This window comes from Balaenoptera acutorostrata, chromosome 21 (assembly GCF_949987535.1).
Source record: "Balaenoptera acutorostrata chromosome 21, mBalAcu1.1, whole genome shotgun sequence".
In the NCBI taxonomy this organism is placed as follows: domain Eukaryota; kingdom Metazoa; phylum Chordata; class Mammalia; order Artiodactyla; family Balaenopteridae; genus Balaenoptera; species Balaenoptera acutorostrata.
The window spans coordinates 4939023-4956675 of NC_080084.1; the positions used below are offsets into that span (position 1 = coordinate 4939023).

At 36.1% G+C, this 17653-nt stretch overlaps 1 protein-coding gene across 10 annotated transcripts in view; it reads left to right on the forward strand.

The window, feature by feature from the left end:
• Positions 1-17653, forward strand: part of PSD3 (pleckstrin and Sec7 domain containing 3) — a 551931-nt gene that overhangs the window by 392052 nt on the left and 142226 nt on the right. The gene's annotated exons all lie outside the window — the stretch shown is intronic.

Here is a 17653-nt window from a genome sequence, read left to right on the forward strand (position 1 = left end):
TTTAATTAGAACTACATGTGAATTTTATTTTTGATTTTCACTGATATTAAGCTTTCATAAATATTTTTCTGACATGTTACCTAACATAGCCATCTACAGTGAACTTAGGTTTACAAATCATAACTTGTGGGAATAAATCTTATTCTTTCATAACACACACTGTGGAAAAATGGTTTACCAGTTGACTAGATCTTACATATAACATGCTAGAATGAATTAAAAAATATCAATACCACTTACATTGTTTCACTAATTGTAAGGGAATGGGTACTATTTTAAATTGGGGAGTAAAAGTTTGAGACTGTAATATGTGCAAGTATATGTGATGACCTATGTTTCTGTGTATGTATATCACCAGACTCAAGTAAAGATAGTGTATCATTTCAAGGAAAACTCATTAAAATTAATATGAATTCATGGCCTGAGGTCCAAAGCGATTATTTTTGGACTTATTTCTCATGAATGAAAGTGAGTTTCCTAGAAAAATTTCATAAATGATATACTTAGACCCTTGCTGAAATATTAAAGACGTATCTTGACCTATGCAGGATGTCTACTCTAGAAAAAATTAATAGATTGAAATAATTATAAATATATTCACATTGTGAGAGATAATATTTTGATGATTCTTTTATAAATTTATTTTTAAAAGCAAATAAATATACTCCTGAGGATCTGTTTTGTAAATCTAGATTTTTGATATATTGAATTTGCTACATTAGGTTTTATTTACATTTATGTATAGTGGCAATTTGGTATAAGAAAGTTTTATCTTGGGCCCTATCCATGGGTGAGGGTGGATGTTTACCCAAGAACTGGATTCTTCTTTGGCCCTTTTGTCAGGTCAACAGGGCATTGTGTTCAAGAGCCCAGATTTCAAGAGTAAGACAGATTTGGGTTTGAATTCGAGCTCTGTTGTGTACCAGCTGGGCCACTGGCCATGTGGTCCTTGAGGCCTCAGTTTCCTCTTCAGGATGACACTATGAAATATTCTAAAACAATAAGCATAAAGCAAGTTATCTCTCAAATGGTAACTAATATTGTAGCTTTTGAAGCTCTGATTTCTATTTTATTTGTCATTTTCCTTTTTATTTCTCTCTTGTTCATACGCTTTCCTATCCACATTTATTCATCACCTACCAAGAATAAGACAATACAGTAATTTATCATATAATTAACTTTCTTCACGTATAAAATGAAGCGATTGGATAAAATGATCACAGCTGTCCTTTTCAGTTTTAATATTCTGTGAATTTTGAAATGTTACAATGTATCAGTATTTCTCAAGCTGGCTCCTTGTCTAGATACACTGCTGTATCTAGAGGATATAAAACAAAAAGGGTTTATGGGTCAGTGTGATGGACTCTTTGAATTTCTTCAGTAGATAAAGGACCAATATCCTAACCTTTTTGATCCCTGAGTCCTGTTTTGATCATGAAGTACCTTTCAACAGCTACTAAAACTAGTGTTCCCTAGAACAGTGGTCCCCAACCTTTTTGGCACCAGGGACCCGTTTTGTGGAAGACAGTTTTTCCATGGACGGGGGCGGGGAGGGATGGCTCAGGTGGCAATGTGAGCGGTGGGGAGCCATGAGGAGTGATGGGGAGCGGCAGATGAAGCTTCCCTCACTCTCCCGCCACTCACCTCCTGCTGTGCGGCCCGGTTCCTAATAGGCTGCAGACCAGTATCCCCAGGAGTTAGGGACCCCTGCCCTAGAACACACTTTAGAAAACCCTGCTGTCCATATATCAACTTATGTGATCCTTCAGATCAAGAGCTAAGCTTTTTCATTCATAAGTAAGTATGTGCATGTGTGTAACTGTATATAACACTGTGCTCCCCCAGTTTTCCTTGTATCTCTCCAGTCACACCTTCTCTGACTCATTTTCCTCCTATTAGCCATTAATGTTAGTATCTCCCAAAGATCAGCACTTAGAATTGTCTTTTCACTAAAGTCCCATTCTCATCAGTTTCATTCAGTCTTAAGAGTTCATCTGCCGTATCTAAAAATTCTTACCTTATATGCAGCTCTGCCCTCTTTCCCAGATTTCAGTTCAACATTTGCATTTTTCTGCAGGACATTTCCTCTGCACTCAGCACTCATCATCTGTCTCTAGACTTCGTCACATGTTCTCCACTTCTATTAATGACACCAGTATTTCCTAGATTCTGGGCTCCCATCATCCTTGAACCTCTCTGGCCCCTCGTTCGCTCCCGCGGAACTGGCCCCACCAGCGGCCCCGCACCATTCCTGCTGCGGCACTCCGAGTTCAGGCATCCCTGCTTCTGCCTCCTGACTGTCTCCGCCTCCAGCCTCTTTCCTCTACTTTAACCTGTTTTGAAGCCCTCCTCTGCTCTAAAATGTCATTAAGCTCTGCACATTGTGCCAGTCATCTATTTTATTCCCCGTACTTGTCTTCACACACCCTGTATGTCAACAAAGCTGCCACTAGATGCCATTCCCTGCACTTGCCCCATGGCTTCCAGCTTTTTGGACAATGCTCATAAAGTAACCTCTGCTTAGAATCTACATCCCTGCCATTCTTTACAGCCCAGCTCATAACCTGCTCCATGAATTCTTTCCTGATCTTACCAACCAGAAATAATCTCAGCCCTTAAACATCCACTTTACTTTATCTGATGACACAGTCATTTCTATTCTCAGTTATAGTTATTGATAGGAATGTTCCATTAAGACTGTAAGCTTAAGGAAATTATACATGTCTGGAGTTGTCCCTTTATACCCTCCTTTGAGGAGCATAGTGCTTATATGTAATGAAGTCTATATAAAAGTCTACAGAAAGAATAATAGCAACAGTGCGAGGAACTGCATTTCCTGAAAGATTTTCTACAGTTGTGTAAGTTTAGATAGTAGTTACAGGAAAGGGGTTGCTGCTTCAAAGTTTGTAGGATTTCGTAGTATATACTTGCATGGGGGAGATCTTGATATTGATTTATTTTATTTTTATTGAAGTATACTTGATGTACAATGTTATATACGCTACAGTTGTGCAGTATAGTGAGTCACAGTTTTTAAAGGGTATACTCCATTTATAGTTGTTATAAAATATTAGCTATGTTGTACAATATACCCTTGTAGCTTATTTTATACCTAATAGTTTGTACCTCTTAATCCCCTCCCCCTATATTGCCCTTCCCCCCTTCCCTCTCCCCACTGGTAACCACTGGTTTGTTCTCTACATCTATGAGTCTGCTTCTTTCTTGCTATATTCACTAGTTTGTTATATTTTTTAGATTCCACATATAATTGATATCATACAGTATTTTTCTTTCTCTAACTTATTTCACTTAGCATAATATAATGCCCTCCAAGTCCATCCATGTTCCTGCAAATGGCAAAATTTCATTCGTTTTTATGGCTGAGTAGTATTCCATTGTATATATACACCATATCTGTTTTTATTCATTCATCTGTTGATGGACACTTAGGTTGCTTCCATATCTTGGCAATTGTAAATAATGCTGCTATGAACATTGGGATGCAAGTATCTTTTCGAATTAGTGTTTTTGTTTCTTTCAGATACTTACCCAGCAGTGGAATTGCTGGATCATATGGGAGTGCTATTTTTCGTTTTATGAGAAACCTCCATGCTCTTTTCCACAGTGACTGCACCAATTTACATTCCCATACACAGTGTACAAGGGTTCCCTTTTCTCCACATCCTCACCAACATTGGTTATTTGTGTTCTTCTTGATGATAGCCATTCTGACAGGTGTGAGGTGATACCTCATCATGGTTTTGATTTGCATTTCCCTTATGATTAGTGATGCTGGGCATTTTTCCATGTGTCTGTTGGCCATCTGCATGTCCTCTTTGTAAAAATGTCCTTCAGGTCTTCCACCCATTTTTTAATCCATTTTTTTTGATGTTGAGTTGCATGAGCTGTCTATATATGTTGGGTATTAACCCCTTATTGGCCATATCATTTGCAAATATTTTCTTCCTTTCAGTAGATTGTCTTTTCATTTTCTCAGTGGTTTCCTTTGCTGTGCAAAAGCTTTTAAGTTTAAAGGGCCCATTTGTTTATGATGTTTTTATTTCCTTTACTTTAGGAGACAGATCCAAAAAAATATTGCTACAATTCATGTCAAAGAGTGTTCTGCCTACGTTTTCTTCTAGGAGTTTTATAGTATCCAGTCTTACATTGAGGCCTTTAATCCATGTTGGGTTTATTTTTGTATGTGGTGTTAGAGAATGTTCTAACTTCATTCTTTTACAGGTAGCTGTCCAGTTTTCCCAGCACCACGTATTAAAGGGACTATCTTTTCTCCATTGTATATAGTCTTGCCTCCTTTGTTATAGATTAATTGACCATAAGTGTGTGGTTTTATTTCTGGGCTCTCTATCCTGTTCCATTGATCTGTGCATCTGTTTTTGTGCCAGTACCATACTGTTTCGATTACTGTAGCTTTGTAGTATAGTCTGAAGCCAGGCAGTGTGATTCCCCCAATTCTCTTCTTCTTTCACAAGATTGTTTTGACTATTCGGGGTCTTTTGTGTTTCATATAAATTTTGAAATTATTTTTTCTAGTTCTGTGAAAAAAATGCCATTAGTATTTTGGCAGGGATTGCATTGAATCTGTATGGTCATTTTAACAATATTAATTCTTCCAATCCAAGAACATGGTATATCTTTCCATCTGTTTGAGTCATCTTCAGTTCCTTTCATCCGTGTCTTATGGTTTTCCAAATGTAGGTCTTTTACCTCCTAGGTTCCTTATTCTTTTTTTTTTTCTTTCTTTCTTATTAGTCATCAGTTTTATACACATCAGTGTATACATGTCAATCCCAATCGCCCAATTCATCACACCAACACCCCCCCACACTGCCACTTTCCCCGCTTGGTGTCCATATGTTTGTTCTCTACATCTGTGTCTCAATTTCTGCTCTGCAAACTGGTTCATCTGTACCATTTTTCTAGGTTGCACGTATATGCGTTAATATATGATATTTGTTTTTCTCTTTCTGACTTACTTCACTATGTATGACATTCTCTGCATCCAACCACGTCTCTACAAATGACCCAAATTCGTTCCTTTTTATGGCTAATATTCCATTGTATATATGTACCACATCTTCTTTATCCATTCGTCTGTTAATGGGCATTTACGTTGCTTCCATGACCTGGCTATTGTAAATAGTGCTGCAATGAACATTAGGGTGCATGTGTCATTTTGAATTATGGTTTTCTCTGGGTATATGCCCAGTGGTGGGATTGCTGGGTCATATGGTAATTCTATTTTTAGTTTTTTAAGGAACCACCATACTGGCTGTATCCATTTATATTCCCACTAACAGTGCAAGAGGGTTACCTTTTCTCCACACCCTCTCCAGCATTTGTTGTTTGTAGATTTTCCGATGATGCCCATTCTAACTGGTGTGAGGTGATACCCCATTGTAGTTTTGATTTGCATTTCTCTGATAATTAGTGATGTTGAGCAGCTTTTCATGTGCTTCTTGGCCATCTGTATGTCTTCTTTGGAGAAATGTCTATTTAGGTCTTCTGCCCATTTTTGGATTGGGTTGTTTGTTTTTTTAATATTGAGCTGCATGAGCTGTTTATATATTTTGGAGATTAATCCTTTGCCCGTTGATTCGTTTGCAAATATTTTCTCCCATTCTGAGGGTTGTCTTTTCGACTTGTTTATGGTTTCCTTTGCTGTGCAAAAGCTTTTAAGTTTCATTAGGTCCCATTTGTTTATTTTTGTTTTTATTTCCATTACTCTAGGAGGTGGGTCAAAAAAGATCTTGCTGTGATTTATGTCAAAGAATGTTCTTCCTATGTTTTCCTCTAAGAGTTTTATAGTATCTGGTCTTACATTTAGGTCTCTAATCCATTTTGAGTTTATTTTTGTGTATGGTGTTAGAGAATGTTCTAACTTCATTCTTTTACAGGTAGCTGTCCAGTTTTCCCAGCACCACGTATTGAAGGGACTATCTTTTCTCCATTGTATATAGTCTTGCCTCCTTTGTCATAGATTAGTTGACCATAGGTGCGTGGGTTTATCTCTGGGCTTCTATCTTGTTCCATTGATCTATGTTTCTGTTTTTCTGCCAGTACCATATTGTCTTGATTACTGTAGCTTTATAATATAGTCTGAAGTCAGGGAGTCTGATTCGTCCAGCTTCGTTTTTTTCCCTCAAGACTGCTTTGGCTCTTCGGGGTCTTTTGTGTCTCCATACAAATTTTAAGATTTTTTGTTCTAGTTCTGTAAAAAATGCCATTGGTAATTTGATAAGGATTGCATTGAATCTGTAGATTGCTTTCGGTAGTATAGTCATTTTCACAATATTGTTTCTTCCAATCCAAATACATGGTATATCTCTCCATCTGTTGGTATCATCTTTAATTTCTTTCATCAGTGTCTTATAGTTTTCTGCATACAGGTCTTTTGTCTTTGTCTCCCTAGGTAGGTTTATACCTAGGTATTTTATTCTTTTTGTTGCAGTGGTAAATGGGAGTGTTCCCTTAATTTTTCTTTCAGATTTTTCATCATTAGTGTATAGGAATGTAAGAGATTTCTGTGCATTAATTTTGTACCCTGCAACTTTACCAAATTCATTGATTAGCTCTAGTAGTTTTCTGGTGGCATCTTTAGGATTCCCTATGTATAGTATCATGTCATCTGCAAACAGTGACAGTTTTACTTCTTCTTTTCCAATTTGTATTCCTTTTATTTCTTTTTCTTCTCTGATTGCTGTGGCTAGGACTTCCAAACCTATGTTGAATAATAGTGGCGAGAGTGGACATCCTTGTCTTGTTCCTGATCTTACAGGAAATGCTTTCAGTTTTTCACCATTGAGAATGATGTTTGCTGTGGGTTTGTCATATATGGCGTTTATTATGTTGAGGTAGGTTCCCTCTATGCCCACTTTTTGGAGAGTTTTTATCATAAATGGGTGTTGAATTTTGTCAAAAGCTTTTTTGGCATCTATTGAGATGAATATATGCTTTTTATTCTTTAATTTGTTAATATGGTGTATCACATTGATTGATTTGCGTATATTGAAGAATCCTTGCATTCCTGGGATAAATTCCACTTGGTCATGGTGTATGATCCTTTTAATGTGTTGTTGGATTCTGTTTGCTAGTATTTTGTTGAGGATTTTTGCATCTATATTCATCAGTGATATTGGTCTGTAATTTTCTTTTTTTGTAGTGTCTTTGTCTGGTTTTGGTATCAGGGTGATGGTGGCCTCTTAGAATGAGTTTGGGAGTGTTCATTCCTCTGCAATTTTTTTGGAAGAGTTTGAGAAGGATGGGTGTTGCTCTTCTGTAAATGTTTGATAGAATTCACCTGTGAAGCCATCTGGTCCTGGACTTTTGTTTGTTGGAAGATTTTTAATCACAGTTTCAATTTCATTACTTGTGATTTGTCTGTTCATATTATCTATTTCTTCCTGGTTCTGTCTTGGGAGGTTATACCTTTCTAAGAATTTGTCCATTTCTTCCAGGTTGTCCATTTTATTGGCATAGAGTTGCTTGTAGTAATCTCTTAGGATGCTTTGTATTTCTGCGGTGTCTGTTGTAACTTCTCCTTTTTCATGTTTAATTTTATTGATTTGAGTCCTCTCCCTCTTTTTCTTGATGAGTCTGGCTAATGGTTTATCAATTTTGTTTATCTTCTCAAAGAACCAGCTTTTAGTTTTATTGATCTTTTCTATTGTTTCCTTCATTTCTTTTTCATTTATATCTGATCTGATCTTTATGATTTCTTTCCTTCTGCTAACTTTGGGTTTTGTTTGTTCTTCTTTCTCTAGTTCCTTTAGGTGTAAGGTTAGATTGTTTATTTGAGATTTTTCTTGTTTCTTTAGGTAGGCTTGTACAGCTATAAACTTCCCTCTTAGAACTGCTTTTGCTGCATCCCATAGGTTTTGGATCATCGTGTTTTCATTGTTATTTGTCTCTAGGTATTTTTGGATTTCCTCTTTGATTTCTTCAGTGATCTCTTGGTTATTTAGTAATGTATTGTTTAGCCTCCATGTGTTTGTGTTTTTTACGGTTTTTTCCCTGTAATTCATTTATAATCTCATAGCGTTGTGGTCAGAAAAGATGCTTGATATGATTTCAATTTTCTTAAATTTATTGAGGCTTGATTTGTGATCGGAGATGTGATCCATCCTGGAGAATGTTCCTTGTGCACTTGAGAAGAACGTGTAATTTGCTGTTTTTGGATGGAATGTCCTCTAAATATCAATTAATCTATCTGGTCTATTGTGTCATTTAACGCTTCTGTTTCCTTATTTATTTTCATTTTGGATGATCTGTCCATTGGTGTAAGTGAGGTGTTCAAGTCCCCCACTAGTATTGTGTTACTGTCGATTTCCTCTTGTATAGCTGTTAGCAGTTGCCTTATGTATTGAGGTGCTCCTATGTTGGGTGCATATATATTTAGAATTGTTATAACTTCTTCTTGGATTGATCCCTTGATCATTATGTAGTGTCCTTCCTTGTCTCTTGTAACATTCTTTATTTTAAAGTCTACTTTATCTGATATGAGTATTGCTACTCCAGCTTTCTTTTGATTTCCATTTGCATGGAATATCTTTTTCCATCCCCTCACTTTCAGTCTGAATGTGTCCCTAGATCTGAATTGGGTCTCTTGTAAACAGCATATATATGGGTCTTGTTTTTGTATCCATTCAGCAAGCCTGTGTCTTTTGGTTGGAGCATTTAATCCATTCATGTTTAGGGTAATTATTGATATGTATGTTCCTATGACCATTTTCTTAATTGTTTTGGGTTTGTTTTTTTTTTTTTTTTTGACCACAACAAAAGCAACAATGATTGCAATTACCAAACATGAAACACACTTATACTATGTCATAACATTGACGTTCAGTCCAGTAATCCTCCACTGTGACAGCTCCTTTACTTTGCAGTGAAAATTGATTTGTATATTCTTTTCCTCTGAGTCCTTGTGGGATTTTTTTTTTTTAATTCAGACAGAAAGTCACAAAAATTATACTCATCCTCATCAGTTCACTCAGTCCCATGTAATTAATTTCTTTTTTTTCATCTTGATCTTTTGTTAGCACTTTTATGAGTTCATCAGTTTTTCATTAGAGTTCTGAAAATGCTTATTCATTCAGTTCAGCAGTACAGTCAGTTACCAGAAACCTGTACTTGTCAGAGTCTTTTCCATGAATTTCTTTTTTTTTTTTTTTTTTTTTTTGGGTTGGTCAAAAAGTTCATTCGGGTTTTTCCATAACATCTTTTTTTTTTTTTTTTTTTTTTTTTTCCACACACACACACTGTATTTTATTTTTACAAGAGATAAATAGACTGACACCAAGCATTGTACATGGATGACCACAACAAAAGCAACAATGATTGCAATTACCAAACATGAAACACACTTATACTATGTCATAATATTGACATTCAGTCCAGTAATCCTCCACTGTAACAGCTCCTTTACTTTGCAGTGAAAATTGATTTGTATATTCTTTGCCTCTGAGTCCTTGTGGGATTTTTTTTTTTTAATTCAGACAGAAAGTCACATAAATTATACTCATCCTCATCAGTTCACTCAGTCCCATGTAATTAATTTCTTTTTTTTTTTCATCTTGATCTTTTGTTAGCACTTTTATGAGTTCATCAGTTTTTCATTAGAGTTCTGAAAATGCTTATTCATTCAGTTCAGCAGTACAGTCAGTTACCAGAAACCTGTACTTGTCAGAGTCTTTTCCATGAATTTCTTGAAGATGAAACCCTTTTATAGGAACATATTTGCAAAATCATCAGAGTACACCCAGAACTGTCTGTAAATGACAAAAGACTTAAACATGACCATGGTTAAAGATTTGAAGAAAGTTCATAATAATGCAGTTGACAAGAAAATTAGTTATTTCTGAGATATACATTTTAAAGTAATAACTAGGATTATTACTTATAACATTATACCAGAACATATAAGATTTTTAGACGTTTCCTGTAATGTCTGAAACATTTATATTAACATATTTCCATACATATTTCCATACAAATACAAATATAAGATTTTTAGAAATTTCATGTAATGTCTGAAACATTTATATTAACATATTTCCATACATATTTCCATACAAATACAAATATAAGATTTTTAGAAATTTCATGTAATGTCTGAAACATTTATATTAACATATTTCCATACATATTTCCATACAAATACAAATATAAGATTTTTAGAAATTTCATGTAATGTCTGAAACATTTATATTAACATATTTCCATACAAATAACCCAATGAAAGTTTAGTATTAGTTGTTTTGTTTGTTTTTTTATACTGCAGGTTCTTATTAGGCATCAGTTTTATACACATCAGTGTATACATGTCAATCCCAATCGCCCAATTCAGCACACCACCATCCCCACCTCACCGCAGTTTTCCCCCCTTGGTGTCCATATGTCCATTCTCTACATCTGTGTCTCAACTTCTGCCCTGCAAACTGGCTCATCTGTACCATTTTTCTAGGTTCCACATACATGCATTAATATACGATATTTGTTATTCTCTTTCTGACTTACTTCACTCTGTATGACAGTCTCTAGATCCATCCACGTCTCAACAAATGACTCAATTTCGTTCCTTTTTATGGCTGAGTAATATTCCATTGTATATATGTACCACACCTTCTTTATCCATTCGTCTGTTGATGGGCATTTAGGTTGCTTCCATGACCTGGCTATTGTAAATAGTGCTGCAATGAACATTCGGGTGCATGTGTCTTTTTGAATTACGGTTTTCTCTGGGTATATGCCCAGTAGTGGGATTGCTGGGTCATATGGTAATTCTATTTTTAGTTTTTTAAGGCACCTCCATATTGTTCTCCATAGTGGCTGTATCAATTTACATTCCCACCAACAGTGCAAGAGGGTTCCCTTTTCTCCACACCCTCTCCAGCATTTGTTGTTTGTAGATTTTCTGATGATGCCCATTCTAACAGGAGTGAGGTGATACCTCATTGTAGTTTTTTTTTTTTTTTTTTTTTTTTTTTACAAGAGATAGATAGACTGACACCAAGCATTGTACATGGATGACCACAACAAAAGCAACAATGATTGCAATTACCAAACATGAAACACACTTATACTATGTCATAACATTGACATTCAGTCCAGTAATCCTCCACTGTAACAGCTCCTTTACTTTGCAGTGAAAATTGATTTGTATATTCTTTTCCTCTGAGTCCTTGTGGGATTTTTTTTTTTTAATTCAGACAGAAAGTCACAAAAATTATACTCATCCTCATCAGTTCACTCAGTCCCATGTAATTAATTTCTTTTTTTTCATCTTGATCTTTTGTTAGCACTTTTATGAGTTCATCAGTTTTTCATTAGAGTTCTGAAAATGCTTATTCATTCAGTTCAGCAGTACAGTCAGTTACCAGAAACCTGTACTTGTCAGAGTCTTTTCCATGAATTTCTTGAAGATGAAACTCTTTTATAGGAACATATTTGCAAAATCATCAGAGTACACCCAGAACTGTCTGTAAATGACAAAAGACTTAAAAATGACCATGGTTAAAGATTTGATGAAAGTTCATAATAATGCAGTTGACAAGAAAATTAGTTATTTCTGAGATATACATTTTAAAGTAATAACTAGGATTATTACTTATAACATTATACCAGAACATATAAGATTTTTAGATGTTTCCTGTAATGTCTGAAACATTTATATTAACATATTTCCATACAAATACAAATATAAGATTTTTAGAAATTTCATGTAATGTCTGAAACATTTATATTAACATATTTCCATACATATTTCCATACAAATACAAATATAAGATTTTTAGAAATTTCATGTAATGTCTGAAACATTTATATTAACATATTTCCATACATATTTCCATACAAATACAAATATAAGATTTTTAGAAATTTCATGTAATGTCTGAAACATTTATATTAACATATTTCCATACATATTTCCATACAAATACAAATATAAGATTTTTAGAAATTTCATGTACTGTCTGAAACATTTATATTAACATATTTCCATACATATTTCCATACAAATACAAATATAAGATTTTTAGAAATTTCATGTAATGTCTGAAACATTTATATTAACATATTTCCATACAAATAACCCAATGAAAGTTTAGTATTAGTTGTTTTGTTTGTTTGTTTATACTGCAGGTTCTTATTAGGCATCAGTTTTATACACATCAGTGTATACATGTCAATCCCAATCGCCCAATTCAGCACATCACCATCCCCACCTCATCGCAGTTTTCCCCCCTTGGTGTCCATATGTCCATTCTCTACATCTGTGTCTCAACTTCTGCCCTGCAAACTGGCTCATCTGTACCATTTTTCTACGTTCCACATACATGCATTAACATACGATATTTGTTTTTCTCTTTCTGACTTACTTCACTCTGTATGACAGTCTCTAGATCCATCCACTTCTCAACAAATGACTCAATTTCGTTCCTTTTTATGGCTGAATAATATTCCATCGTATATATGTACCACAACTTCTTTATCCATTCGTCTGTTGATGGGCATTTAGGTTGCTTCCATGACCTGGCTATTGTAAATAGTGCTGCAATGAACATTCGGGTGCACGTGTCTTTTTGAATTACGGTTTTCTCTGGGTATATGCCCAGTAGTGGGATTGCTGGGTCATATGGTAATTCTATTTTTAGTTTTTTAAGGAACCTCCATATTGTTCTCCATAGTGGCTGTATCAATTTACATTCCCACCAACAGTGCAAGAGGGTTCCCTTTTCTCCACACCCTCTCCAGCATTTGTTGTTTGTAGATTTTCTGATGATGCCCATTCTAACAGGAGTGAGGTGATACCTCATTGTAGTTTTGATTTGCATTTCTCTAATAATTAGTGATGTTGAGCATCTTTTCATGTGCTTCGTGGCCGTCTGTATGTCTTCTTTGGAGAAATGTCTATTTAGGTCTTCTGCCCATTTTTGGATTGGGGTGTTTGTTTCTTTGATATTGAGCTGAATGAGCTGTTTATATATTTTGGAGATTAATCCTTTGTCCGTTGATTCATTTGCAAATATTTTCTCCCATTCTGAGGGTTGTCTTTTCGTCTTGTTTATGGTTTCCTTTGCTGTGCAAAAGCTTTGAAGTTTCATTAGGTCCCACTTGTTTATTTTTGTTTTTATTTCCATTACTCTAGGAGGTGGATCGAAAAAGATCTTGCTGTGATTTATGTCAAAGAGTGTTCTTCCTATGTTTTCCTCTAAGAGTTTTATAGTGTCCAGTCTCATATTTAGGTCTCTAATCCATTTTGAGTTTATTTTTGTGTATGGTGTTAGGGAGTATTCTAATTTCATTCTTTTACATGTGGCTGTCCAGTTTTCCCAGCACCACTTATTGAAGAGACTGTCTTTTCTCCATTGTATATCTTTGCCTCCTTTGTCATAGATTAGTTGACCATAGGTGCGTGGGTTAATCTCTGGGCTTTCTATCTTGTTCCATTGATCTATGTTTCTGTTTTTGTGCCAGTACCATATTGTCTTGATTACTGTAGCTTTGTAGTATAGTCTGAAGTCAGGGAGTCTGATTCCTCCAGCTCCATTTTTTTGCCTCAAGACTGCTTTGGCTATTCGGGGTCTTTTGTGTCTCCATACAAATTTTAAGATGATTTGTTCTAGCTCCGTAAAAAATGCCATTGGTAATTTGATAGGGATTGCATTGAATCTGTAGATTGCTTTGGGTAGTATACTCATTTTCACAATGTTGATTCTTCCAATCCAAGAACATGGTATATCTCTCCATCTGTTGGTATCATCTTTAATTTCTTTCATCAGTGTCTTATAGTTTTCTGCATACAGGTCTTTTGTCTCCCTAGGTAGGTTTATTCCTAGGTATTTTATTCTTTTTGTTGCAATGGTAAATGGGAGTGTTTCCATAATTTCTCTTTCAGATTTTTCATCATTAGTGTATAGGAATGCAAGAGATTTCTGTGCATTAATTTTGTAACCTGCAACTTTACCATATTCATTAATTAGCTCTAGCAGTTTGCTGGTGGCAGTTTTAGGATTCTCTATGTATAGTATCATGTCATCCGCAAACAGTGACAGTTTTACTTCTTCTTTTCCAATTTGTATTCCTTTTATTTCTTTTTCTTCTCTGATTGCCGCGGCTAGGACTTCCAGAACTATGTTGAATAATAGTGGTGAGAGTGGACATCCTTGTCTCGTTCCTGATCTTAGAGGAAATGCTTTCAGTTTTTCACCATTGAGAATGATGTTTGCTGTGGGTTTGTCATATATGGCCTTTATTATGTTCAGGTAGGTTCCCTCTATGCCCACTTTCTGGAGAGTTTTTATCATAAATGGGTGTTGAATTTTGTCAAAAGCTTTTTCTGCATCTATTGAGATGATCATATGGTTTTTATTCTTCAGTTTGTTAATATGGTGTATCACATTGATTGATTTGCGTATATTGAAGAATCCTTGCATCCCTGGGATAAATCCCACTTGATCGTGGTGTATGATCCTTTTAATGTGTTGTTGGATTCTGTTTGCTAGTATTTTGTTGAGGATTTTTGCATCTATATTCATCAGTGATATTGGTCTGTAATTTTCTTTTTTTGTAGTGTCTTTGTCTGGTTTTGGTATCAGGGTGATGGTGGCCTCATAGAATGAGTTTGGGAGAGTTCCTTCCTCTGCAATTTTTTGGAAGAGTTTGAGAAGGATGGGTGTTAGCTCTTCTCTAAATGTTTGATAGAGTTCACCTGTGAAGCCATCTGGTCCTGGACTTTTGTTTGTTGGAAGATTTTTAATCACAGTTTCAATTTCATTACTTGTGATTGGTCTGTTGATATTTTCTGTTTCTTCCTGGTTCAGTCTTGGAAGGTTATACCTTTCTAAGAATTTGTCCATTTCTTCCAGGTTGTCCATTTTATTGGCATAAAGTTGCTTGTAGTAGTCTCTTAGGATGTTTTGTATTTCTGCGGTGTCTGTTGTAACTTCTCCTTTTTCATTTCTGATTTTATTGATTTGAGTCCTCTCCCTCTTTTTCTTGATGAGTCTGGCTAATGGCTTATCAATTTTGTTTATCTTCTCAAAGAACCAACTTTTCGTTTTATTGATCTTTGCTATTGTTTTCTTTGTTTCTATTTCATTTATTTCTGCTCTGATCTTTATGATTTCTTTCCTTCTGCTAACTTTGGGTTTTGTTTGTTCTTCTTTCTCTAGTTTCTTTAGGTGTAAAGTTAGATTGTTTACTTGAGATTTTTCTTGTTTCTTTAGGTAGGCTTGTATAGCTATAAACTTCCCTCTTAGAACCGCTTTTGCTGCATCCCATAGGTTTTGGGTCGTCGTGTTTTCATTGTCATTTGTCTCTAGGTATTTTTTTATTTCCTGTTTGATTTCTTCAGTGATCTCTTGGTTATTTAGTAACGTATTGTTTAGCCTCCATGTGTTTGTCTTTTTTACGTTTTTTTCCCTGTAATTCATTTCTAATCTCATAGCGTTGTGGTCAGAAAAGATGCTTGATATGATTTCAATTTTCTTAAATTTACTGAGGCTTGATTTGTGACCCAAGATGTGATCTATCCTGGAGAATGTTCCGTGTGCACTTGAGAAGAACGTGTAATCTGCCGTTTTTGGATGGAATGTCCTATATATATCAATTAAATCTATCTGGTCTATTGTGTCATTTAAAGCTTCTGTTTCCTTATTTATTTTCATTTTGGATGATCTGTCCATTGGTGTAAGTGAGGTGTTAAAGTCCCCCACTATTATTGTGTTACTGTCGATTTCCTCTTTTATAGCTGTTAGCAGTTGCCTTATGTATTGAGGTGCTCCTATGTTGGGTGCATATATATTTATAATTGTTATATCTTCTTCTTGGATTGATCCCTGGATCATTATGTAGTGTCCTTCCTTGTCTCTTGTAACATTCTTTATTTTAAAGTCTATTTTATCTGATATGAGTATAGCTACTCCAGCTTTCTTTTGATTTCCATTTGCATGGAATATCTTTTTCCATCCCCTCACTTTCAGTCTGTATGTGTCCCTAGGTCTGAAGTGGGTCTCTTGTAGACAGCATATATATGGGTCTTGTTTTTGTATCCATTCAGCCAGTCTATGTCTTTTGGTTGGGGCATTTAATCCATTCACATTTAAGGTAATTATCGATATGTATGTTCCTATGACCATTTTCTTAATTGTTTTGGGTTTGTTTTTGTAGGTCCTTTTCTTCTCTTGTGTTTCCCACTTAGAGAAGTTCCTTTAGCATTTGTTGTAGAGCTGGTTTGGTGGTGCTGAATTCTCTTAGCTTTTGCTTGTCTGTAAAGCTTTTGATTTCTCCATCAAATCTAAATGAGATCCTTGCTGGGTAGAGTAATCTTGGTTGTAGTTTCTTCCCTTTCATCACTTTAAGTATTTCATGCCACTCCCTTCTGGCTTGCAGAGTTTCTGCTGAGAAATCAGCTGTTAACCTTATGGGGGTTCCCTTGTATGTTATTTGTCGTTTTTCCCTTGCTGCTTTCAGTAATTTTTCTTTGTCTTTAATTTTTGCCACTTTGATTACTATGTGTCTCGGCGTGTTTCTCCTTGGGTTTATTCTGTATGGGACTCTCTGCGCTTCCTGGACTTGGGTGGCTATTTCCTTTCCCATGTTAGGGAAGTTTTCGATTATAATCTCTTCAAATATTTTCTCTGGTCCTTTCTCTCTCTCTTCTCCTTCTGGGACCCCTATAATGCGAATGTTGTTGCGTTTAATGTTGTCCCAGAGGTCTCTTAGGCTGTCTTCATTTCTTTTCATTCTTTTTTCTTTAGTCTGTTCCGCAGCAGTGAATTCCACCATTCTGTCTTCCAGGTCACTTATCCGTTCTTCTGCCTCAGTTATTCTGCTATTGATTCCTTCTAGTGTAGTTTTCATTTCAGTTATTGTATTGGTCATCTCTGTTTGTTTGTTCTTTAATTCTTCTAGGTCTTTGTTAATCATTTCTTGCATCTTCTCAATCTTTGCCTCCATTCTTATTCCGAGGTCCTGGATCATCTTCACTATCATTATTCTGAATTCTTTTTCTGGAAGGTTGCCTATCTCCACTTCATTTAGTTGTTTTTCTGGGGTTTTTTCTTGTTCCTTCATCTGGTACATAGCCCTCTGCCTTTTCATCTTCTCTGTCTTTCTGTAACTGTGGTTTTTGGTCCACAGGCTGCAGGATTGTAGTTTTTCTTGCTTCTGTTGTCTGCCCTCTGGTGGTTGAGGCTATCTAAGAGGCTTGATGGGAGGCTCTGGTGGTGGGTAGAGCTGACTGTTGCTGTGGCGGTCAGAGCTCAGTAAAACCTTAATCCACTTGACTGTTGATGGGTGGGGCTGGGTTCCCTCCCTGTTGCTGTGGCGATCAGAGCCCAGTAAAACCTTAATCCACTTGACTGTTGATGGGTGGGGCTGGGTTCCCTCCCTGTTGGTTGTTTTGCCTGAGGCAACCCAACACTGGAGCCTACCCGTGCTCTTTGGTGGGGTTAATGGCAGACTCTGGGAGGGCTCACGCCAAGGAGAACTTCCCAGGACCTCTGCTGCCAGTGTCCTTATCCCCACGGTGAAACAGAGCCACCACTCGCCTCTGCAGGAGACCCCCCAACACCAGCAGGTACGTCTGGTTCAGTCTCCCCCAGGGTCACTGCTCCTTCCCCTGGGTCCC